The sequence below is a fragment of the Arvicanthis niloticus genome, chromosome 23 (assembly GCF_011762505.2).
Source record: "Arvicanthis niloticus isolate mArvNil1 chromosome 23, mArvNil1.pat.X, whole genome shotgun sequence".
Taxonomy (NCBI): Eukaryota; Metazoa; Chordata; class Mammalia; order Rodentia; family Muridae; genus Arvicanthis; species Arvicanthis niloticus.
This window is the reverse complement of record NC_133430.1, coordinates 18,657,027-18,683,019: the sequence shown is the minus strand read 5'-3', so window position 1 is coordinate 18,683,019 and position 25,993 is coordinate 18,657,027. Positions and strand designations below refer to the sequence as shown.

Genomic DNA, 25,993 nt, shown 5'->3' with positions numbered 1-25,993 from the left:
GGGCTCAACAGATGAGCAGGGGAGCTGAGCTTTGACCTCCATCTTGCAAGTCCCTTCCAAAACAATCTCCATGCCCTGATGTCTTCCGGATCTTTGAAACGAAGGATTTGGGTTGCATGATCCCTGAAATTTAAACTCTCATTCCCGTATCCACAAGACGAGACTAACCCGAGGCCAAAAAAGGTAGAACATGGGGTCCAAACTCTAGAAACCCATGGTCAAGCAGAATCGGAGGAGAAGGCGCAGAGGAAGCATAATTAGCAATGCAGGCTTCGTTTACCATATGCCACACAACAACTCCATCTTCACGTCAGATCTGGCCTGCAGCCCTCATGCCACAGCGAGTTAATACAAAGAGACGCAGGGAGCCGCCAGATGCAGACAGCGACCAACCACTGAGGGCTGCAGAGGAGTTCTGAGCAAGGACACTTCCCTTTCCTAAACCTGCTCCAGTCAAGGTCACTTAACCCCAGCAATGCGAAACTGGCTGCATAGAGAAAGGGGAGAGAAAAAAAAAAAAAGAAGAAAAAAAAAAAAAAGAAAAAGAACGAAAAGAAAAGGCTGGCCTTGAGAAGCAGCTCCCAGCCTCAGCCCAGAACTCTGGCACTAGAAGCTCAGGACTGGCAAACAATCCTCACCAGAAAAGAAGAGCAAGAAGCCCCTATACAAACCTCACGCGGACACACACCACCATTTTACCTCCCCTTCCCCCAAGTAAATTGTGGCTGTCAAATTACACCCTTTCATTTCTGATGCTGGTTCATTGAAGAGTGGCTAATCAGGAAAGCCTACAAAAGTATTTCATCGGATTTTTTTTTTCTTCAAATGACCTAATGTTGTGGTAGGAAACTGCTGCCAGCTCATGCTGAGGAGAAACTTAGCCCTGTCAGCATTTAATTATTATTTTAGCACGATTTCTTTACTTTCCTACGGGGAAGAAATAACTTAAATTAAAAAAAAAAAAAAAAGGCAACAAATGGTTAGCTTTTAGCCCTAGGAGACAAGGTCTTTTGTATCCTGCTTTGTCAAAAATGGCTGGTTCAGGACCTGGGCATGTCACAGGGGGTATGAGCTCCAATCTTACAACACTGAGACCATGACATGAAAATTCTATTCAGCATGCTAGTACCGGGGAGATGGCATTATTTGAGACCCATCCATGTTAACATGATCCAGTCATGACAACCACCTTTCTCAAAGTCCTGCCCCCTAGGACTTTTGATTGAACCCAGTGGCTCTCCTCTCCTCTTCTCCTCACCTTTACTTCCCACAAGCATACCAAGTTCCCTCCACCAGGAAAAAGAGCAGGGATGGAAAGAGAAGGCAGGTGTGGTATATGTGACTGCCAATCACTCGTGACCCAGGTAGGAGTACAGTACAGCAATATGGCAGCCAAAAGGCCAGGTATCCAGCTATGTTCTCTAAAACTAGTTTATCTTTCACCATCAAAGATCTGGTTTATCATACTATGTACATGGGAGACAGTATGTGTGCACACATGTGTGCTGTGCCTAAGGGTCAAGAAGGGGGCACCAGACCCTCTGCACCGCAATAAGGGTGGCGCTAAGCCGTCTGAGGTGGATCCTGGGAACTGAACTCGGGCCCTCTGCCAGTGCAATATGCCTTTTAACTGCTGAACCATCTCTCTGGGGCCTCTCATCTTTAATCCCTTTCTTATAATTGAACTTTTTTCTTCTCTTTTACCACTTCAACGACGTTACAAGAGCTGAGAACCTCAGCTCTCTTTTTCTGCTTTGTGTTTTGTTTTGTTGTGACAGGACTTCATGTAGCCCAGGCTAGCCTTGGACTCTTGATCCTCCTGCATCTCTCTCCAAATTCTAGGATTACAAATGTGCACTGACCCCTTGGTTAGAAATCCTCAGGACTCCATCTGCCCCCCTTCCCTGATGTAGAGTTCTGTTCATTGCTAAGCTGGGGACACTGGATACAGGCAAGTGACAGCTGTTGAACTTTCAGCAGCTAACGTAAGCATCGCTGCAGTGTTTGCTGCTGACGGTCCCGTTCCATACAAACCTGGACACAAAGTGGTACCCAAGAGATGATGTGTATGCAGTCAGAAAGCCAACCATTTATCAGGACACAGAGTGATTCTAGTTAGCAGGACATGATGACAATGGTCCCTGACTGCTAGTCCAAAGGATGTTTTGTGCCATCAATATGTCTGACTTCAAAGAGAACTTGAGATTTCCCCCTAAATCCCATTGCTTCCTGTCTTCATCTCTTCCACCTCAGGAAACACCTACCTTCTAAATATCCAGGCCTCTGTTTCCCATTTCAACCTACTAGAAAGCTCTCTTTATCTTCCCTATTTCAAACATTCGACTAACACTGGATTAGAAACATTATCCCCCTGTCCTCCGTGACCACGGACAGTCTAGCCTCCTTCTGAACCATCCTGCACAAGCCAGCTATTGGATGCTCTGAACCGAGGAGCCCGACCGTGCCATTCCCATGCCTGGAACTGGCCGATGACTTCCATGGGAGCCAGAACAAATCCAAACTCCCCTAAAGCCAATCTACCTGATCACTGCTGAGTCCCCATTCCGTTCTCAGATTCCCCCATTCAGTGTACTCGCATGTCCATAAACAAACTAAGTCCCTCCCTATGCCCCAGCCGTGGCCTTTAAACTTGCTGTGATCTTAGCAGAGAAGTTCCTCTTTCTACTCCTGCAAAGGGCAATGAATGTGTAAGGCTGCAAAGGTGTCCTCAGAGGTGGCCACTAGGGTTTGTATCCCTCAGTGCTTCCTACATCTGTTCCTACATCCACATCTGTTCTTTATTTATTTACTAATGACACAGAATCTCCTTACTGACAAGGGCCTTTCACTCCTTTTAACCCCAACAACTAGCACAGTATCTGGCACCAACTGAGAAAATTCTATTTTTTTTTTTAAAAAATGAATGAATGGTTTGTTATCGTTGCCCAAAGAAGCACATGTAGCAGAAAAGGGGGGGAAAGGCTACTATATGCGTTTACACATAATGAAATCATGGCTTTCTTAAGTCTGTTTTGTATTGTGTTGCTATAACAAAACACCCAAACTAAGTCATAACTTAAAGAGGTTGGTTGGCTCATGATTTTGGTAAAAGTCAAACCATCATGGCACCACATCTAGTGTGGCTCCTAGTCACATGGGCCTTCCAGGGCAAGAGGCTGCAGCCCTTTCATGTGGACTCCCTTCTTAAATACTTACCACCTCTGGACTCTGTTGTGTTGAAGTTCGTGCTTCTAACACATGAATACCTGTGGACAAGCCAGATCGACGAGCAGACCAGGCTGTTTCTTAGATGACCTCCGAAACGAGCAGCAGAGCATCTGAAAGACACCACCTCTTGTTTTGCCACCCCCTACACACACACACACACACACACACACACACACACACACACACACACACTAACCTGAATTACTTACTGATGGCAGAGGGGTAAGAGGGCCGGATGTGAGGGCTGGGGTCTGTGCTCAGATCAGGAGAGGATGGAGGTGACAGAAGTCAGGACAGTGGTGCTCTTCAGTGCAGAGGAGCTATGGCAAGTCTCCCTCTGTAATGTCAGCCCTGCTCGGCCAAGCAACTGTTAGCAGCGACTCTCTTGCTCTCATCTCCCTGGGAAGCATGGCTTCCTCTGTGGCTTGTGTCTCTATTCTGACTACAAGTAAGTGAAGTGCTTAACCCAGACACCCAGTTAACACAGACGCTCGATCTCAAAGGAACCCTGATGTCACCGGAAACCCTTAGTCACGACAAATTAATTCAGCACATGTCTATTGAACCCAGGTATTGCTACAGCCATCGGAGAGTTATAGTTAAATTTAAAAGTTGTTCCTGTTTAGAAGGCACGTACAGACTATCTATGCAGATGCCTTTAATCCACACCTACTTCATGGCACTACCGTCCACAACTGACCTGTCAATGCCGCAATGGAGGATAGTGCGGCTCCAAAAAGGGGCCCATGAACACTTGCATCTTCCCATCGCCCACCACCCTAACTGCCCCTTGGCACTCAGAGACTGGAACAGGAGGGACTGAAAAGAAACCAAACTTGGACTTTATCATAAACAGTCAAAGGCTGGGGCTGGAACTCAGGGGGTTGAGCACACGCTTTATATTCGTGAAGCCCTGGGTTCCATCTCCAGCCCTGTACAAACAGGGGGGTGGTGTCACAAATCCACAAGCCCAGCAGTTGGCAGGTAGAGTAGAAAGACCAGAAGTTCAAAGTCAGCTTCAGCTACGTAGCAATGAGTCTGAGGCCACCCATGGCTGCATGAGACCCAACTTCAAAACCAGACGAAGGCCAAGCTCAGACAAGGCTTCCTCACCTTGCCTCGGTGAAGGAAGGAAGCACGTGAGTCAGTTGGTGGCTTTGAAGGGGCTGACTTTTGCCCACCACTGCCTGGAACCTCTCCCAGTTCCATGGTGTAAAGAGCAATTTCCAGGTGAAGCCAAAGAGCCTGCAACTCTAAGAGCAAACCAAACACATCCCATGTTATAAGTGAACAGTCTCAGGAAGATAAAGGTCGTGAGGTCACCTGGACCTCTAAAGGCTGACCTGAGGTCTGCTGAAGCCCACATTACTTCATTAGCACAAAGAAACCAGTGTTAGGCGGGGTATCACAGCAGACTCCTAATCCTCCTGCTCAGACAAGTCAAACGGTTACTTCTAGAAGCTTCGAGACTATGATTTCAACAATGCAGAGATTCAAACAAGGAAGACCTGGAGACGTCCAAGAGCTCACTCACCAAACCCCAAGACCGTCTCCTCCATAATTCTAAGTGTTCGCCACACCTGAGTTTTTGTTTTCGAGACACGTGCATCAGGCAAGGAAAGCAGATTTTGGTGGGAGGGCAACTGCATTTAAAAGTGATAAAACTCAGAAGTACAAGTCATCAACTCTTTTTCTAAAGATACATAGTAAATAATTTTGTCCTCCCCCCCCCCCCCGCTTTTAAATTTTGTGTGTGTGTGTGTGTGTATGTGCACACGGGCGCACGCATTTATTTGCACAATCAAGTACAGGTTCCTCGGAGACCAGAAAAGACATCGGATCCTGAGGAGCTTAAGTTACACGTGACTGTGAGATACAGGTGTCTAGGAACTGAACCAGGGTCCCCCGCAAAAGCAGCCAGTGCTCTTAACTACAGTCCCAGCCCTATTTTAACTCATTTCTTTTAAAGAGTTTTAGAGTCATAAGCAGAAACAGTGACCTTACAGACTGTCTTCATCCTCATGGATAACTGGCATCCTCATCTCCATGGGTGAGAAGAAGAATTCCCAGGGAGCTTTGGGAGGGTTGCCAAAGATCACACCACTAACGACTAACCCACTAGAACAAGGGTCCTGCCTCTGCCCGTGTCCACTATTTTAGCCCTTTCTGTAACAGGAGAGAAGAGCTCACTTAATTACAGTGCTACACCCTTGAGATTGCTAAGGGTGCAGTGTAAAGATGACTTTTGAATTATCAAGACAAAGGTTACATTCGTTCTAATGTACTCAGAATATAATTTTAAAAATTAATATATACGAAACTTTAAAAAATTTTTTTACACGTGTTTGTTTTGCACAGGAGTGGGACACATGTGTTCCAGAACATGTATGAAGGTCAGAAGACAACTTGTAAATGACGGTTCTCTCCTTCCACCTGACAGACTCCAACGATCAAACTCAGGTCATCAGGCTTGGCAGCAAGCAGAGATGTCACCAACCTATGGATATTCACATTCTCTGTCATGGATGGGGAGATGAGGTGACACTCATTTTAGGATAGAAATACAAGCTTCTCACAATTGGTGGTCAGCTTAGGTATATTCATAAATTAGGACCAGCTTCAAGCTAGCTAAGAAGCTGACATGATAGCACACACTTGTTATCCCAGCACATGAGAGGCTGAAACAGGAGGATATTTGCAAGTTCTGGGCTAGCCTGAGCTATATAGTGGGTTCCATGCCAGCCTCAGCTGCAGGGTGAGTCACTGTTACACACAGGGTATACATACACACATACAGCCTACCGTTCATACACATGTGACTTTTAAAAACCCATAAAACAGAAGTCCCCCAACCACTGGAGGGCGTCAGGTCACTCCTCAATTCCAGGCATTTCCTGTCTTCCCAAATGCCTAAAACACAAATGCGGCCTCCGCCCTACCTCTCCCCATCCTTTCCTTTCATTAGTGTCTCCTGTTTCTTTTCTGAATTAATTGGGAAAATAAAAATAGAAACGCTGACATGTTTATAAAGATCCGGAGTGCTACTTAAACACGAAGGAACGGAGGTTAGGGAGCACAGAGGTGATGGTTTTTATTTCTGTAATGACAAGTCAGGGTCCTCCTGCCAGCTGGCCCTTGCAGAAGCCAGAAGCAGAAATCTGTCTGCAGAAAAGCCGTGGAGGAAGGGGGAGCTGCTAAGATTCCCAGGCTCATCTCAGAGCCCATTCAAATGGGTTCTAATTGCTGAGGGGTCACTGCATAGGGGTCAAGGGTCGAGAGGCCCAAATGACCCCTGGCAGCAGAAGGTAAGACAGACAGAGAGTACTTCCTGTTCTGCTTCTGGGATGCTCCTGTTTCTGCTTACTCACCCTTGAGAAGGGGCTTTGGTCAGGGGAGTCACCTCTCCCCACCTCCCGCCATGTAAGGAGGGGGAGGAAGAAGTTCCATGTGCTTCTGAGTGTCCCTGAGATGCACCTGGAGTTTGACAGTTCTGCCAAAGAAAATGAGCAGCGATAAGTGATCGGGCCTGATTAGATCAGGGGCCTTGAGAAAGGTGCTGAGCCCGAGATATTTGAGAGAAATAAGGAGAAACCTGGGAATAGGGCTCTGGCAAGCAATCGAGGAGTAGATAGGGTCAGAATTGGAAATGGATTTCATGGGTAGATAGAGTCTAATAAATGGCAGGCCACTCAAAAATCATATGTCATCAAGTCTCATACAGTGTCTGTGGAGTTTGTTATCAATAATTTAACAGGAGAAGAGCCTGGCCCTTAGCAAATATTTAATTTCAAAACATACTTACTGATTTACACAGATACAGCATGCATGGTATATTAAAAACATATTGCAAGAGGCCAGACGCCAATAAAGCTTCTTCAGGAGGCCCGCTGTGCTTGTGGCTATCCCAAAGGTCCCCTAAGGCAGGGACTGGACCCTCAGCTCCCGAAGCTAGTCTACTGGCAATTGCTAACTTGCCCTAGAAAAGAAAGTATTATGCAGATGGCACCCTAGTGCCCAGTCTTGGGCTTGGAAACATGCCAGATGCCACAGGTGGACGGACTGAGACAAGAATTAGCAATCCCAGGAGCTGGAGCAATGACTCCTTGGGTAAGAGTGCTCTGTGGGCAAATATGAGAACCTTGGTTTGAATCTCCAGCATCCACATAAAAAGCTGAGCATGGCTGCATGGCCTTTGGCTTCAGCACTATTGGGGGGCACACACAGGCACATCACTGGGGCTTGCCTGTTCCCCAGAAAACCTTCAGGTTTAGTGAAGGACTCTGCCTTATGGGAGGAAGGCACAGAGGGAGAGCAGGATAGCCATGATTTCTTGTTTCTTCCCGAATGCACACCCATATGCATGCATGTGCACACACCACATATGCATGAAGAAAGAATTGGGAGCCCCATCTGCCCGTGTATGCTGGGCCAGAAGGCTGCAAGAGAAGGGGGGTGGAGAGGGACACTGAATTGATCAAGGTCTCTGATGGTAAAGAAGTCATTTTATAAAGTAATAGAAAGTGATAGCATAGGGGGTCCCTGGTCACTGTAAATACTATTGATCTTGGCCACTCTTGGGGACATCCATCTATTCTCAAAAAGCAGACCCTCACCACTTCCTGGCTGAAACACGTGACTATCCTCCCCTCCCTTCCCCCATGCCCTGACACCCAGCATCAGTGGCTGTATGTTTTCAAGGGAATGGCCATTCACTGGGCAGACTTCATAGCAGAGGAACACTCCACATGGATACAGCAGTAACACAGTTAACACTTTGCCTTCAAGTTTTGGGGTTGCCCTTGAGATAACAACTACCTGATAGGAAGAGAATATCTGGTGGTGGGAAGGGAGAGAGAGAACACACTTGGTGTGCCTCCAATCACCTCCGACCTGAAAATACGTGGGAGACATGTGAACTAGGGGCTAGAGAGAGGCTGTTGCCAATTCCAGCTCTGCCAACCCAAGCCCCACCCCCAGGATTGGACCCCACTGTCTCCAATGGTCCTCCTGTTCAACGGGGCTTACCCACAGCTCTCAGGAGAGACTTCCTATCTCCATCTTTTCACTCACATCTCTACAGGAAGCTCCTCCGGTCAATCCACATCAGGAGGCCTGATTATTATCCTCCTGGTAGGCCTAGCTATCCTCTCCCAGCTCCAAAGTCCTTCCCCAGAAAAACCAGTGTTGCCTTTTCAGTGCAGGAAGGGTATCCAGGAACAAAACACACTCACCTCAGCAGCAGCTATATACAACGTGACAAACAGGCATAGCCAGAAGCTTGGGCAGCCAGAGCAGATGAAACATACAGCCCCGAGAAGCTTAAGCAGCCGAGACAAGGTAAGGAGAAAGGAGCCTCAAAGACCAAAGGGGTGTTGCCATGGGTGTTAAAGCCATCTTGGAAAATGGCTAAGCTAGACTTGGTTTCTTCTTCATGAAGCATATTTCCCTCCCCCTCTGTCATCTCAGATAAAACCTTCCCCCAACCCCACTAGCCCACAGAGGAGTCCCAAGAGATACTGACTCCAGAAGGCCATCATTAAAAATCACTCCAGTGAAGACGCAGAGGGACCTCGCCATCTGCAGGGCCTCATAGGTCAGCTGGTGACCAACCATGTGACCTTTCAGGCTCTCAATGAAGGAAGCATAAGGAAGGTTTGTCTGGCCTAAGCTAGAGGTGGGGGCTGCAGCAGGGGAGGCGGAGTCTTAGGGAGCAGATATAAAAATAGTGGAATAAAGCCAAGATAGAAAATGTGACTAGGTTCTACTTGCCATGTTTGTCAAAGGCAGGTCCTTGCTGGCACTGGAGAATTCTCTACAGGGCAAAAGCTTAGCCTGCAACTCATGGTTGCCAAACAACACACAGCTCCGGAGATAGGAACCACAAGCTATGGGACAGCAGAGCCGAGAGGAATGGCTAACCTTGCTCTGGGCTGGCACCTTCTGACTTAAGACTGTCACAGAGAATACCAATGTTAACTAGTGATAATTTCTTACTCCAGGTTAATAAGCTCACCCAGCTCCCGCTCTGCCTACCTGTGGATGGCCTAGGCAAGGTTGTGAACCTAGGACCAAATAGAGGAACGGCATCATGTTGGATATTTGGGTGGGGCTAGAAACTGCCTCGCCCTCTTCTGCAAAGTGTGGGAAATTCTTCATTCTATATGCCTGGTGTCTGGACCTCTTCCAATTTACCATATCAAACCAGACTCTGGAGTCTGGCAAAGGGAGAGAATCAAGGCTTTGATATCTGTACTAGGTCTCACTGAAGCCAATTCAACTCCAGATATCCTAAGACTCTTATTTTCAGTTCATTTCTCACGTCTCGGATGGCTTCCAAGCTAATTTCCCAGACACTCACTCTAGTCAACTCTGGGAGCCCAGATCAGGGCGGGGGACATCTCAGAAATATCAAAACAGCCATGTGCTCCGGCATTTAGCACTTTGTAGAACAATTTAACTTGAGTGCATTTAGAACGTGTTCTATTGACTAATTTAGAACAGTTTGCTCCAGCAGCCCGAACTGCTGCTTTTCACTGCCAAACTAAATAGTCTACTTTAAAGCACACCCCTGCGTACTCATGTGATTTCTCTTTTTAGGCTAGGAATGTAATGTTGACATAAATGTCAAATAAAATTAATGAGAGAATGGGCCCTCAAATGGTGCTCCTGCGAAGGGGATTTGTTAGGCTGGGACCTTTGAGCCCAAATGTGTATATAATTATATAACAGACACACGAGGAGGAGGAGATCTGAATGTTAAGCTCCAGCCATTTTATCACCTTTGCCGGGAATGCTGTTACAAGAAGAAGAAAACCAGGTTGCAAGTAAATTAAAATGAAAATACCATCAGATTAGAAGTCTGTTGCGGGGAGAGACTGCAGAATTAGAAGAGAGGCCCTTCTGCTGGATACTGAGCTCTCCTACCCCTTATCACACAGAAGCCAACTCAGGAATCAGCTGAGCCTGAAGCCTTCGGCTCTCAATTTTGCAAATAGGCCTCTTCCTAACTAACCCACCCTCTTCCCTTTCTCCCCTAATCAGCCTCCAGCCATCTAGGAAGACTAAAAATGGATAGGAGATCAATAACAGGTATTTCCACTCAATAGTCAAGGCACTGGACCCTAATGAATCGGCTACTTTCATTCGTATACTGATGTGAAGAATCTTGTCTTTTACTTCGAGTCTCGGAAACCTTCCCTAAGTATAGTAGAATCTTAGAAAATCACATTCCTCTTGACCCAGTGCGCTGGGGGCAGTGGACAAAGTAGCAAGTCTCTTGTCAGAGTGAAAAACTCAGTAAACTTCCTGTAATGCAGGGTACATCTACTCTACCCCCAGCCCCAAAGAAAGGGCACAGCAGGCCTCCACCATTTTATGCAGAGAACCAGTGGCTGTCTGAGGGGGTCTGTGCATGAATGCTGAGGAGGAGCTGACAGCAAAGCGATGTCTTTGATCTTCACACATTGGATGGACTCTTAAGGTTGCATACACCACATTTCATGCTCTGTCCTGGACACCGATCAACACTTTTATCCAGGAGGTCACCCTAGGAACGATGTCACCAATGGTGGGAATCATGGTGTGTGTGTGTGGGGGTGGGGGAATCACACAAAATGACACACCCACGCATTCCCTCAGAAGGTCGTCCACCATAAGTGGTTCCCGTTCATTCATAGCAGAGGTTTGGAGCATGGATACTTTCTAGTTAAACTATAGGGAGTCAAAGAAAAACACTTCACTGTTAACATCAAATACCCACACTAGTGGAAATTAGGAAGAGAAGCCCACTCAGGATCATCTTGAAATGGCTTCCCAAGACCCAAGGACAGCATCCATTTCCTTCTTCTCTGGGCTCTCAGCTCATGAGGAACAAAGATGAGGGGGAAATCCAAGTACCAAAATAACTCCTTCATAATTCATATGTGTGATCACAATGGCGATGGATAGAAACCTGAAACAGTTCCTAAAAGCCTAAGTCGTTCATTACTCAGTTAGATGTCAGGATGAAAAAAAACAAACAAACAAACAACAACAAAAAAAACCATCCAACTGCAGGTTACTCGGGCAAATTAAATCACATGACCTCACAAAGGTAAACAAGAAATCTTTCCATGGTGGACGTGCAAGCTGGTGACAGTAACCTTCAAAGAAGGGGACCCCCCACACACACACACACATACATTCTTCAAGGTCTCTCTATTTCAATCTTGAAAGACATACTAGGAAGGGGTGTCAGTACACACTGAATTTACACAGGGATGAAAAGTTCAAAAGCCCTACAAGGAATGAATGATGTTATTTCCATTAAAGGAGAGGCTAATTAATACTTACTGAGTATCTACGGTGTACACAGCTCTGGCCGGTCAACATGAATCTTCTCATTGGCTGGATTAGACTCCGCGCCCAAATCTCTTTGGATTTCAGCAAGAGTCCCTTCGTATGTGCCAGTTTGTGGTTGGTCCACTCTTGTAAACATTAGTGTTCCGGGCACTGGAGGCCCTTCTCTTTCCCCTACCCCATTTTTAAATGACCTCACCCAATTTTATAACTGAAGGCTCCACTTATGAGTGAATGACTTTCAGGTTCCATGACTCTCCATGCAAGCCCCGGGAGGAAGTAACAAAGCCTCCCTCTTGCCATGAGCAAAGGGTGTCTCAAGCATAGGCTGTCCCACACAGAACCCTCGTCTTCGACAGCCCAGCCATTTGCATATCACATGTTCTCCATGTTCTCCCTTAGATCCAGAGGACCCTTTTTGGGTTTTAGCCAATGTGGTCTTACTACTCCCTTTCACTGCCATTGACGATGTGTGGCTGCCGCATCCTTGGTTATCATGGTTAAAATGGACAAACCTTGTGTATTTGCCTATTGAAGCTCTTCACTGTTTCCTTATCTCTTCAACCGAATGGCAGTAGGAACCCCGACTACAGGTTTCACTGCTACAGCGTACACACCCAACAATATTCAACTCAGTAGGCACACAGAAATAAGCATGTTTTCTTTCAATTTTTTTCCCCTAACCTAAGATATGCTATCCTTATTTTGAGGAGGAAGAAGTGAGGATCCAGGGAGTGAGGGATGCTTTTGTGAAAGCAAAGCCAGATTTTGAACCTGAAATCACCTGACTCAGACACCCATCTAACACCAAATGGGTGTTTTTCCAAAGAAGTTGAGAACAATCAGTAAGAGGCAGAAATCTACTCTTAAAATTTTTTTTTCCAGAAACAAGTTGCCCAGGACTTCTATTAGGCTCAGAATTTCTTCTTTAACCACAACATCCTCGCCTGAATTATGGGTTTTTTTAAAAAATGAGTTTCTAACAGAGAAGCCAAAGAGAATGACTTTGGTTGTCTTCCTGGTATACTGTATGTTAAGTGTCTCTAAGCCAAACCGCTTCTGTGCCTGAGGGAAACCACAGTGTAGGAATCTTGATCAAAGTAAGTAGGCCCACAAAATAGCTCAAGACCTAAGGATCTCACAATACTCCTGAATATGGATTCAACTTTCTTAACTTCCACCACACCCCCAAGAGACATGCCAATTACAATTCAGGCAAGAGAAAGGAGAAGCTAACAGGTGCTTCCTTTCTAGACTGCTGTCCATTACCCCAGCTGTATGATTCTATGTCAACATCTGGACCACTCCCCAGAACAAAGCTACTTCTCCCCTAAGTATGTGTTCCCTGTGGGTCTTGCTGTGACTTATTTCTGCTAGAAACTCAGTTGCTCCAGAACCTGTCAAAGTTGAGAGCAAAGGATCCAACTTTATTCTTCCAAATCAAATTCAATCTAGGTTCCCAGGCCTCACGTAACAGAAATTTCACGTAGACTATTGTTTAGGGACCTCCCATCTTTGCAGGGCCACAGGAATATATTTAAGCTTTCATGGTTCTCAGAGAACAAGAAACTCCTGCCAGCCTTTCACAAACTTGTTCTAAATAGGGCAACTGGAGTCCTTGGGTGTGGCTTCCAGGGCCATGATACTTGAGGCTGACTCCCTCCAGGATCTCCACCAAGGAGTGTGAGCGTATATTTGTAAGATAACGTCCTCTAAATTCTTGTTTTCCCCTCTCAGACACAAAGAAGCTCAACAGTGCCTCTGCATTAGTTACTCTTCTCTTGGGGTGATAAAGACCATGACCAAATACAACGTGGGGAGGAAAAAGTGTATATTCACTTTATATGTCCATTGTCAAGGCAGGCACTGAAGCAGAAGCCATGAAGGGGTGCTGCTTACCAGCCTGAATTCCATAGCTTGCTCGGCCTGCTTTTTCTTCCTGTGCAGGACCACTGTAACTTTAATTTTTTTTTTTTTTAAAAAACTTATTTTTAATGATGGTTCTTAAACACTTTAACCTCCCTTCTAGCCCATCAAGCAGCAGAGGTTGTGGGAAAGAAAGGATAGGAGGGCAGGGTGGACCTGTTTAGAAAGACTCTTTGGAGCAATTCCTGTCTGTGTTGTCTGGAAATTGGCAGTTTAGTTCACAGGTTAGCAGCAGCAGCTCAGTCCACTCATAAACACTACACGGATTGACCAGCACTCCATTTTGGCAGACTCGGAATAGCAAGCTGGAATTGGCAGTGGTGGCACTATCTAGCAGAGACAGGCCTCAGCCTGGACTCGTGTCAGCAGGAGGGACCCAGAGGGACACCAGGAGAAGTTCTTGGCTGTGCCTCAATCAAGGAAGCAAAGATGAGTAAAGACTCAAGCCCTACAAGCCTCGCATAGCCAGCAAGCCAAGCTCCACCTATCACTGTCCATCAAGTCCTATTTATACCCTCCAAGCATCACGTGTCCTCCACGGGTCTTGCCTCAACACGTGCATCTGTCTCAGCTGACATCACTCTGTCAATCAGCCCGAGTCCAAGGAAGTGGCAAGAAACTGCAGCACGCCACCAGAACTTTTTTAGTGCGTTTCTCTCTATGGAGTCCCAACAAATGCAGCTCGACTACGGGCTGTAAGGCAGAGCGATACATGCGTGTTGTTAGCGAAGACCCCTTCATCACCTGTCCTTTCATCCAACCGACTTTCCAAAGAATCCTTCAGTTTCCTTTTCACACTGCCTGCCCAGAGGTGGCGCCATCCTGTGGCACAAGCTGCATGACTTTGGGACTGAACTGACTGAAGTGACTGGGAATAAAGAAATGACAGACATGTGTACAGAAAAGCTGGGAGTGGGTAGGATGTGCACTTCGATGGAGACACATAAGCAGCCCAGAAACTCAGCTTAGGTAGGTCTGCCACATACTACTGAAGGAGGAGGAGGTAAGTCACAGCTCATCTGAGTAGGGGTGTCTATAAGGCAGCAGCCTCAGGCTGTCGTCATCCAGGAGGGAGAGCCTGTGGTTGACACTTCCTGCACACATCAGTCCTCAGATCAGAAGAAGGCCCTACCGTTCCCATGGGTCTGAGGCATTGGGGTCCTTGGCCTGGCTGTGCTCAAGCCAAAGTCCACATCTACTCAGGGCTCCATACACTCTCCACAGGACTGAGGCCTTCTCTTAAAAATTAGCAATCTAGTAAATGCCCCACCAACTTGCCTACACGCAATCTAAAAGAGGTATTTTCTTAATGGAGGTTCTTCTTTCCAGATAATTCTAACTAGTGTCAAATCGAGCAATTAAAAACAAAACAAAGCCAGGGGAGTTTCCACCTCCCATCATCATCATCAATTCTGATCCATTTTGTCTCTAATTCCCAACCTCTCACACCCTGAACCATCAGTTCCCTAACACAGTCTGAATGGGGTGAACTTCTAGGTACACAAAGCTGACATTTAGCCCCAGGTCACAAGAAACACCACAAAAACACTCTGAGGCAAAAATGCAAACATCCCGCCTTTGTCTTGGGACAAGAGAAAGAAAACCCACTCTTCTGGGTGCTTTTGGGCAACTGAGCCTAAAGACACTGACTTGCCCATCACGGTCACACCACATCTTCTCCATGCTCTGAGTGTTCACAACTCTCACAGTTCCAAATGTTGCCTTCATGTGAGAGGTGTCTAAATCATTACTTCCAATCATAGCTTCCTGCTATGCATCACTTCCAGCCAACACACGGGCCACTTCAGACACAGCATGCCCAAATGATGACCGACCTGGTAGGCTATATGGAAAGACACCCTCTAGTGGTTAGAATGAGAAATGTCTCCCACAGACTCATTTATTTGAACACTTGTGGGAGGTCATGGAACCTTTAAGCGGTGGAGCCTTGTCAAAAGAAGTATGTCACTGGGGGTCGGGCTTGAAGGCTTGTAGCCTTCTTAGCCCCCACTTCCTGCTCTCACTCTCTGTTTCCTGTGTGTGGGTAAAATGTGATCAGCCAGCTTCCTGCTGACACACGTTTTTCCCATCATGATGGACTCTGTTCCCTGGAACCGTAAGCCAAAATAAACTCCTTTCTTCCTTAAGCTGCTTTTGGTCATAGTACTTTATCACAGCAACAGGGAAGCAAGTAATACAGAGATTAAAGATATCTTCAGAGATTAAGTTCTTGGAAACTTTAGCTCCAGTGATTAAGATCTCGGTCTGTTTCATGCTAAAATATATCAAAACAACTTGAGGCTGTATACTGTATAAAGAGATACATTTGGCTCATGATTTTAGCAGCTGAAGAGGGCCAAACAACATGGTGCTGGCCTTATAGTAAGAGCAGTCTGGCTCCAGTACAGCATGGGAGAGAAACAGAAGGGAACAGGCCAGGTACAGAAGAAACCAAGTATGGAAGTGGCCTTGCTTTCTAACAGCCTGATCTTGTGAGACCTAATCCACTTCCTGGGCATTGACATTAATTAACATTATGGCAATATCCCATAATGTAGTCATGTCCTGCTAGGCCTGTTAAAGGTTTGCTCACCTCAACTGCTGTTCATACTGGGGACCAACTTTCTAGCCCATGAACCTCCAGTGGGGCAAACCATTTCCAAACCTGAGCTCTTAGGAAACTAATAGCGGACATGTGCCGCCAAAAGCAGCAAGCCAAAAGAAAACAGAGAAAGAAATGAGGTCCATTAAACAGCAAAAACATAAGAGAACGGTGAGAAATCAAATCTCTACACAAAAGCTTTGCTAAAACAGAATGAGAGAGAAACCAGGCCAAACCAGAGCCGGAGAAAGCGGCAGTCATGCATGCTAGCTGGACAAAAGCAAAGCAGGACCTAGAGTCAACCTGAAGGCACCAGAAATCAGGAAGAAGGGGAAACGGGGTGAAGGAGGGAGAGGGGGACAGGCGAGAACAAGAGGAGGGCGAGGGATGAGGGACAGCCCCAGGGAAAGGGTTTATACATACGCAACCCAAAAGTATAATGCTGGTTAAAAAAAAACAACTCATAATATCGTATTAACAATCAGTGAAAATTGTCTCATACTGTGAATAGAGTGTGAATTCAAAAGAAGGGGGGAAAGGTGCAAATTCTCAAAATAGAAAAATCAATGGACAATTTTAGATTGATTAAAACTCATAAAAATGGTCTTATATTTTATTTTTAAAATGTTTCCTTTGTGTACTATTTATTACACAGAGAAAAACACCCAAGAGAGAACAGCTCAGCTTAATGACCCTTTGCAAAACCAACACCCATGTGATCATGCAAGACAAGTCAGAGAGCTCCGCTAGCACCCGAGGCCCCGGCCATTCTCCTCCCAATTAGCACTCTGTTCTCCCAAACATTGCCTTACTTTTCACAGCTGACCCTGTCCTCAGAGTCTAAGCGAGCATGCAGCCTACAGGCTGTAGTTTCACTCTGTCTGGGTTTCGAGGATTATATAGGTGATGTATTTATGGGAGAGGGCTTCCTTCACACACGGACCCCATATGGGTTACATAGGTAAGAGTCTGTTTTTATTGGCACATCATTTTCATTTACATAACTATACTAAAAAATATTGTGCACACATGCGTGCGTGCACAGGTTCACACTTTATTACACTCAGATGGACACTGGATAGTTTTCTGTTTAGGATCTTCTGTCCATGGCTATCTATAATTTGGGGCAGATTCCGAGTCTGTACCAGGAAAGAATTGCTCACACATAGCAATTAATTTCTAAAGTGGTGGCACCAATGCCCATGTTCACCCCAAGTGTGTAAGGATTCTTGCTTCCTAAAGTCCTCGCCAACTCTGCTTGAAGTCACTGTGGGCAAAGTGGAAGCACACTGCATGTGAGTTCTTAATTACATTTCCCTGAAGATGTATACACACAAGCTTTTCCTGTGTTGAACTTTTCCAGCCTTGTGTGTATGTGTGTGAAGCCCCTGTGAAATCCACTTGCCCATTTTAAAGAAAGACTTACTTATTTTTACTTTCGGTGTAACTATTTTGCCTTCCTGTATGTGTACCATGTGAGTGCTGTGTCCATAGAGGCCAGAAGGGGGCATCGTATCCTCCTAGAACTAGGGTTACACATGGCTGTGAGCTGACACATAGGTGCTGGGAACCCAACCTGGTCCTCTGTAAGAGCAGCAAGTGCCCTTAACCACTACGCCATCTCTCCAGCCCCTAACTCCCATCTTTCTACTGGGTATTTAGACTTTCTTTTATACACACTACAGCTATCTCTAATTTTCCTTTTACTATCTTAACTGCATTTTTATGGACTAAAATTTTCAGTTATATCAATTTAATTTTATCTTATTTTTTCTTTTATTGGGCTTTACTGGATCCTGTAAATTCTTTCCAAACCAAAATTATGAGTCCTCTGTCCTAGATTACCTTCTGGAAGTTTTCTCATTTTCATTCTTGGATATAGAATTTTGGCTTTGGATGGGTTAGGATCTGGCTAAGATTTATTATTTTTCTACACTAAGAACCATTTTTCATAGGGTTGTCTCTTCAGAAGAAACTGGGCTGGAGATGGCTCAGCAGTAACTGTTCTTGTAGAGGTCCCATACCCAGCACCCTCATGGTAGCCTACAACCAACTGTAAGTCCAGTTCCTAAGGACCTGATGCCCTCTTGGCCTCTGGGGACATGTCCACACCCAAGGTGGATACATCTCACACAGACATATAAGTAAAAATCAGTAAATCTTTAAAAAGAGATAAAAGCCTGCCTTACCCCTCTCTCCTATGGGGCTGTCATCCTACTCTGTCCTATATGCCCAAGCGGTCCTAGGATTCTTCATTCTGATTGGTCTATTGTCTAGCTTGGATGGATCCCATCTTCCCTCAGTCAGTCAGCATAATGACAGATCTGGATGTCTGTGAAATAAACCCCTTTTTTATTCTACTTCAAGAATATCTGGTCTATTCTTAAGACTTTGTATTTCCATATAAATTTCAGGATTATCATATATTTTCACTGACACCAAATTCTTTTTAAAATTTGATGGGATTACAGGATCTGTACATCAGATAAGATCAACTGACATCTGTTAGAGCTAGTGTGCCTTCCATTTCACGAGCATGCTCTGCCCTGTCATTTCTTTGGACCTTTAATTAATTTTAATAACAGTGAAGAGCCTTTAATAGACAGGTCTTTGCATCTTAGCTTTATCCTTGGGTATTTGATCATTCTTTCTCCAATGTAAACGCATTGTCTATTAATTAATCAGAAGGAAAACTGCCACTCATGTGTCCCTGTTTACAATGAAACTGGAAGTCTGCTAACTCACTCTCAGTCCCAACAACTTAACTAAGTTTCTTTTGCACTTTCTTCATTTAATTAATTTAATCTCAGAGCCACTCTCATCTTATACATTCATTTCTGATCCCAAAGCCTTTATATCTCTTCCTTGTCTCAGTACGCTACTATTCAGTCAGGACTAGAAGTGGTGGGAGAGCTTATCTGTTGCTTCTCTGACTCCAAGTTTTAACACGTCACCAACTAAGGATGATGTGTCCAACCTTTTAACAACACAAGATATCTCTGTAGATTTTTTTTCTAACTGTAGAAAGCTTATTAGTAGCTGCTAAGAGGTTTTCCTTTTTTAATGAATAGGAATAATATTGAACTATATCACCCATAGTTTCCGTAACTATTGAGATAACCATATGGTTTTCTTCATTCTAGTAATGCTTTTAGTCAAATAATTGCACTTAGCTTGCATTTCCAATAGACAGTCAACTGGTCTTAGTGTAGCATGCTATTGCTGTTTTTACAAGGCTAGTAGACTACTTGTGGGTAGGTGTTGTTTTTAATTTAGTTCTTTTAATAAAAAGAATTTTTTGAGACAGAGTCTATATAGAGCTGGCTGTCCTGGAACTCTCTCTGTAGAACAGGCTAGCCTCAAACTCAAACTGCCTGCCTCTGCCTCCTGAGTGCTGGGATTAAAGGTGTGTGCCACCACTGCCCAGCTAAAATTGATTTTTTAGTATGAGTGTATGCATGCCTCATAAAGGCCAAGAGGGGGTGTCAGATCTCCTGGAACTGGAATGGCAGGTGCTTGTAACCTGCCTGATGCGGGTGCTGGGAACCAGTCCTCTGCAAGAGCAGTAAGTGCTCTTAACTGCCAAGACATTCTCTAGCACCTTCTAATTCAGATTTTTAAACTGATATACAGAAGTAAAGCTGACCTGGAATTTTCCTGTCGTACAATGTTTTTGTCAGGTTTTAGAATCAAAATTTGGTTGGCTTCTTAAAACAAGTTGGGAGTATTCATGCTTTTTCTATTCTCTGGAAGAGTTGGTGGAAAATATGTGTTATTTCTTCCTTAAATATTTGGTGAATTCAACAGTAAAACCATCTGGCTCTGAAGTTTTCCTTATGGGAAAGTTTTTAATTACATATTCATATGAGTAGATAGGGAACCACTCAGACTGTTATTTTTCTTATACAAGTTTAGAAAAAGTAGCATTTAAAAAATTTGTCAATTACTTCTGAAATTTTAAATATATTACTATGGGTTATTCATGATGCTCCCTTCCTGTCTTTCCAATCTAGTTACACATCGGCTCCTAGGCTTCACTGGTATCAGCAGCAGGATTTACTGGGTTGTACTGGCTCTTTAATTCTGGTGCCTGCTTTCTCTCACCACATTTCTTGCCTTTATTGCCTCCCTTTCTTTTTAAATGTATTTTTAAAAATTCAATTAATATTCTTTTATGGTACTTTTAAATCGTTGGTTGCAAATAACCAGGCAAGTGTCATGTCTCTGGGACATATTCCCAGACCCCATCTTACTTTTTAATTTTGAGACAAGGTCTCACAAAGCTTAAACTACATAAACCCAGGAGGGCCTCTGACTTAAAATCCCCCTGCCTCAGCCTCAGGAGTTGCTGGGGTAACAGGCATATGCCACCAGGAGCAGTTGGTGGTATGTGTTTGTTTTTGTTTTATAACTTACTGAAAGCAATGTCAGAATGTTGCCTTTTCTCTTTCTCCCTTCCTAATATATGTAGTTGACGCCATAAACTGTTTTAAAGCTATACTTCACAGATTTTGATCTGTCATATTCTCCAGTGCATCAAGCTTCTAAACATCTTCCAATCACTGTCATTTCTTCTTTGGCCCCTTAAATTTCTTTCTGCAGAAACATTTATTTATGCTTACGTGTGTGTGTGTGTCTGTCTAAGTTTATGTATACCACACGTGTAAAGGTGTCTACAGTGGGGGCATCGAGATCTCTGCAAGTGGAGTTCCAGGCCTTTGTTGTGGTGCTGATGTGGGTGCTGGGAACTGAACATAAGGCCCTCTGCAAGAGCAGCACCTGCTCGGAGCCTCTGAGCCATCACTCCAGCCTCCCCTGCATTTCTAAACAGACAGGGATATGTTCCACCATCAACTGTTACAGACTGCTAGCTGTTGCAGTGGTCAGGAAACAGTCTATCATTTCAACCCTGTGAAATGTAAGAACTGCTTTATGACTCAGCGTATGAAAGACGCTAGTAAATATCCTATGTGCGCTCGAAACAAATGTGTACATTTATTCATTGCGAGATACTATAATTAGACGATATTTGCTAATTAGCTTTGTTCAAGCTGTGTCTATCCTTTACTGCTTTTTATTGTCGATTACATCAGTCAACGAGAGAGATATGTTAAAACTTCTAACTCTATGGATACCTCTAATTATCCCTGTAGGTCTTGGAGCTCAATGTGTGTGCACATTTAAGAAGTGAATTTGATCCCTTTATTATAGACAACTTCATCTTTACAGGTGCCGTAACCAGGGACCCATTTTAGTTTATATCACACAGCTGGATAGCCTTTCTTCTGGTTTATTTTGTGTGATGCAAGCAAGCTACCATATACTTTATACCCGACCCTCTCTCTCTCAAGTCACAGGATTCAGAGTACCAATTTAAGTCCAATTCAACAATGTCCTGGCTTTCAATTTGGTTTACTTATGCCTGATATAATCTCTAGCACATCTGGTTTTAGATATATCCTTTATAAGATTTTTATCACCTACTCCATTCCTATTCATTATTCTATTTATCTCCCTCAGCTTGTTGTTTATACATTTGTTCATCATTCTTTTAAGGATTACCTAGAGTTTCAAACATGTACCCTTAGCTTAGCAAAGGCTAATACAAATTAGTCCTTCATCACAAGGAACTCGGGACAACTTCACTTCATTACCTTCTTTGCTTACACTCTTCCTTGGCCATTTGTCTTATTCTCTGTCTATTTTAAGCTCCACGGGGCTCAATTACCATTATTTATGTAGTCAATATTTTCTTACATTTAACTAATTGTTGTTTCCCTGGCTCTTCCCTGCTTCCCGAATATCTGGGCATTCATCTGGGACAACATTCCTTCTATTCAACAGGTGCCCTCCAATGAGTGTGTCTTTAGTGCAGGTTAGACCACAGTCACCCTTTGAAGCCACTGATTGTTCATTCTTGAGGAATCGTAGATGCAGGACACGACAAGCAGTTGTTTTCTTTCAGCAATTACACGCAGAAGTTCCACTTCCACCTGATTCCCATTGTTTCCACTGAAGCAGTCGGCTGTCAGTCTCACCGTGGCAAATGGCTGCCCATCTTCCTAACTCTAACTGATGTTTGTTTGCAGAACTGTACAATGCTGGTGTGTGTGTGTGTGTGTGTGTGTGTGTGTGTGTGTGTGTGTGTGTGTGTGTGTGTTTTAACACCATCCTGTATCTTGGGGCTTCTCAAACAACTTCTGGGCCTGGGAGATGGCTCAGCAGATAAAGTTGCACGTTGCCAAGCCTAACGACTAAAGTTCAATCCCAAGGGCCCACATGGTCGAAGGAGAGAGCCAACTGAGGCTGCCCTCTGACCTCCACACACAAATCATGGCATGTGCCCCTCCCTACGCACACACACACCCACAGTAAATGAATAAGGGGCACGAAAACTTGAAGCTGGGCATGGGGGCACGTGCATTTAATCCCAGCATTTGGGAGGCAGAGACAGGTAGACCCTTGTGAATTCAGTCCAGCATGTCGTACACAGAGAGTTCTAGGCCAGCCATGGCTACAATGGGAGACCCTGCCACAAAACAAAACAGAATAGAAACAACAAAATTTGAACCCCAACCCCTTAACCTCTCTGTCTCCTTTTCTCTCTCTTGTTGAATATACAGTTAGATATGTGTGGGGCATTTCCTACCACATTTTATGTCTTCATGATCTTGTTTCTCTTCAGTGCTCCCACCTCCGTGTTTTTATTGCTATCTCATGACTGCTTTGGCACCTAGGAGTGAATCCAGGACCCCACAGAAACACACTCCAGCACTGGGCGCTATTTCCTTCTGCTCTAGCGTCTAAGTCACCAATTCTCTCTTTCCTGGCATCACCTTTATTGAATCCATCCATTTAGCCTTCGAAACAGCTTCCTTGGGGTACAAGAAGCCATTTACACACCATTAATGTCACCAACTGCAAGTATTCATTTAATGGTTTTAATGAATCCAATCACACAACCATAGCCTTCGCCGAATCCAATCTTAGACCATTTATATCACCCCGAAAAGCACACTCCCCTGGGATTTAACCACAGCAAGTATTCCAAAAGGTCAATTGTTCATCTTACATTTTAACCCTCTGGATATATGAATTATAGATATTAACAAAGTCATGCCAATGACAGGAAACAGGCCCAGAAGCTAAGCTCCATTCTGTGGGTTTGCACCTTCAGCCTTGTTCCTGGATGCCTTGCTGGACCTCCAGGACTCCAAATGAGTTTTGTTTTTCCTTTTTAATGTTAAGCAACGTTTCTCCGCAGAAGAGGAGACCTGAACAGACTAGATCTGCTGACATTAGACACACTCACTGACAGCTACTGTGAGCTAGGCGAGCAAAAGTTTATCATGCAAATGAGGATACTGATGGAGATAAAACCAGGCTTCACTGGGGATCTCACTTCATCTGTGGGCACAGACCAAATTCACCACAAACAAATCAGAATGTCTGGCCAGCCTAATAGTAAGTAATGAAGGAAGCGCTCTGCTAAAACTACATAAAGCAAGGTAGCCATACGCATTCTTGACTCTTCCCTTTGTGCTATTTGGTGTTAAAGAGAGAAAGGAGCAAACGCTCACTGGGACAGGGACACTCAGCACCTCCCTGCAACAGCAGATGGAACTCACTAGGACACCAGTCTGTCAGGCCCTGAGTCCTGGATGTCATTAATGCCTAAGATTTAGTAAATGAGAGAGAGTGTGTGTATGTGTGTGTGCATGTGTGTATGTGTGTCTATGTGGGTGTGTGTGGTGTGTGTGTCTATGTATGTGTGTGTACGTGTGTGTGTGTATGTGTGTCTATGTGGGTGTGTGTGGTGTGTGTGTCTATGTATGTGTGTGTACGTGTGTGTGTGTATGTGTGTCTATGTGTGTGTGTGTCTATGTGTGTGTATGTGTATGTATGTGTGTATATGTGTCTATGTGTGTCTGTGTGTGTCTGTGTGTCTATGTGTGTGTGCGTGTACATGTATGTGTGTCTGTGTGTATGTGTGTCTATGTATGTGTGTCTACGTGTCTGTATGTGTGTACATGTGTGTATGTGTGTATGTGTGTCTGTGTGTGTGTGTGTGTACACCAATACACGTCTGGGAAGTTTGGGAGTGGAAAAGAAACTAACAAGCTCTATATGACAAAGTTTATTTTAAAATGCTATACTCTTCTCTTTTGTAGAAAATTCTATCCCCTATTCTATAAAGAAAAGCCACAGTAGTGAAGGGCCTGGTGTGCTAGCCTTTGAAAAGGCTAGCCCTGCCTCTCAGATCATCCTTTACAGAGACTCTTCGTGGTTAGACTGGAAAGGAGTCTAAGGAGAAGTGGTTTTCTCAGTCAGCCCAGTGGTGTGGTTGCTGTCTCATTAGAATGTCGCCACATCTTGTATTTTGCAGTTTGTCCTTTCCTGGAATTTTAATGATGCTATTCAGGATATCACTTCCTATTCTTAATCTGCCTGTTTTAGAGGACTTGATTCCAAACAATGTTTTGGATACAAACAGTCCCAACATTTTTCCAAAACACAGGCTTTATTGGCATATAAAGCGATTTGCCACATGCGTGTTGTTTACATCCTAGCAGGTGGATAATAGATCAGAGTCACAGCAATGTCAGGGGACTTTCCCATCCGTAGTACATGGCACCGGAGAAAGAAAACCACTCAGTGAAAAGAAAACAGAATATGATTCCAACAATTTAACTTCAGTCCATATGTCACTGTCGTTTTCTAAGCAACAGAACATAAAAATGAAGCACCGGCAACAAGGAGCCTAACAACAAAGGAATTAATGCGTTAATTTGGGGGAGGGGGGGAACACTGAGGCAGCAGCCAGGGTGCAGTCCAACTGAGATGTCCTGCAGCCCTGGGGAATCCTTCAGAGCCAGGCTTCTTGGTTGTGGATTTGCTAAACTCTGGCCTGGAGGTATGTCTATCCACTTAAGCAGAGCCTAAAAGTCAAAAAGGGAGTACTGGGTTCCTAAAAGATCACAATGCTACCTAGCTCTTTTCTTTCTATTTGTGTGTGTGTATGTGTGTCAGTACACACGTGCATGGAGGCCAGAGAACAACTCTCAGAGGCTGATCCTCTGCTTCCAGGCCTTCTCAGGGCCTCTTCCGTTGAGCCACATAGTCCAGGGTTGCCAGCTTGTGAGGTTCAGGCAGATATTTCTTCCCTCTGCTCCCAACTCACAACAGGAGTGCTGGGCTTGCAGACACATAGGACCATATCCAGCTCTTACATGCATTCCAGCCTTGCCCAGTTACTGCTTCTCTCTGTTATGCTGTCTGTGTAGCCTACTTTTTTTTTTTTTTTAAGTCTCCTACAGAAACCCCAGGGTCTGACCAACACTACACCAACGTCAACAGCAACAGTCTTCCCACACTTGAAGCAGCTTTTCTACACCTCTACTCCCTCAGCCAATGCTCACCATAGTGGTCGGACCAGCATTGCTGTCTTTCAACAGTGCCAGCATACTGAGACCTCAACAGACGCTGGCAGCTGAGTGACCAAGTCTTTTAGCGATCCATGGGAAACAGAGGGGCTTGTTTCAACACAGCACTGCTGTGCCTCTGTGGTCTGTAGAGCTCTCTCCAGACTTCAAGGAGTTAGCCTTCTCCCCAGGTTCTTATCCTGAACCACTTTAAGCCAAACAAACAAACAAAACAACAACAACAACAACAAAAACCTTCATGGAGAAGCTTTGCGGTGTTCAAAACCTAGTGGGGTGTGGGACACAGCTCAGTTGGTAGAGAATGTATGAATCCCTAGGTCTGTGCCCCAGCATCATATAGACCAGGCATGGTGGTATACACCTATGAACCCTATACTGAGGGAAAGCAGGGAGGAGGCAGGCAAGAGAGTCAGTAAATAGTTCAAGGTCATCCTTAGCTTCACAGTGAGTTCACGGC

The 25,993-nt window shown here is 44.8% G+C and overlaps 1 protein-coding gene across 4 annotated transcripts in view; it reads right to left on the bottom strand.

Annotated features, from left to right (window-relative positions):
- Positions 1-25,993, bottom strand: part of Foxn3 (forkhead box N3) — a 362,922-nt gene that overhangs the window by 320,371 nt on the left and 16,558 nt on the right. The window contains exon 2 of one of the 4 annotated variants that reach the window (XM_076921433.1): positions 3,217-3,338. The exons of the other annotated variants lie outside the window; for them this stretch is intronic. The gene's annotated coding sequence lies outside the window, so the exon portion shown is untranslated. The remainder of the gene's footprint in view (positions 1-3,216; positions 3,339-25,993) is intronic. 4 annotated transcript variants of the gene reach the window in all.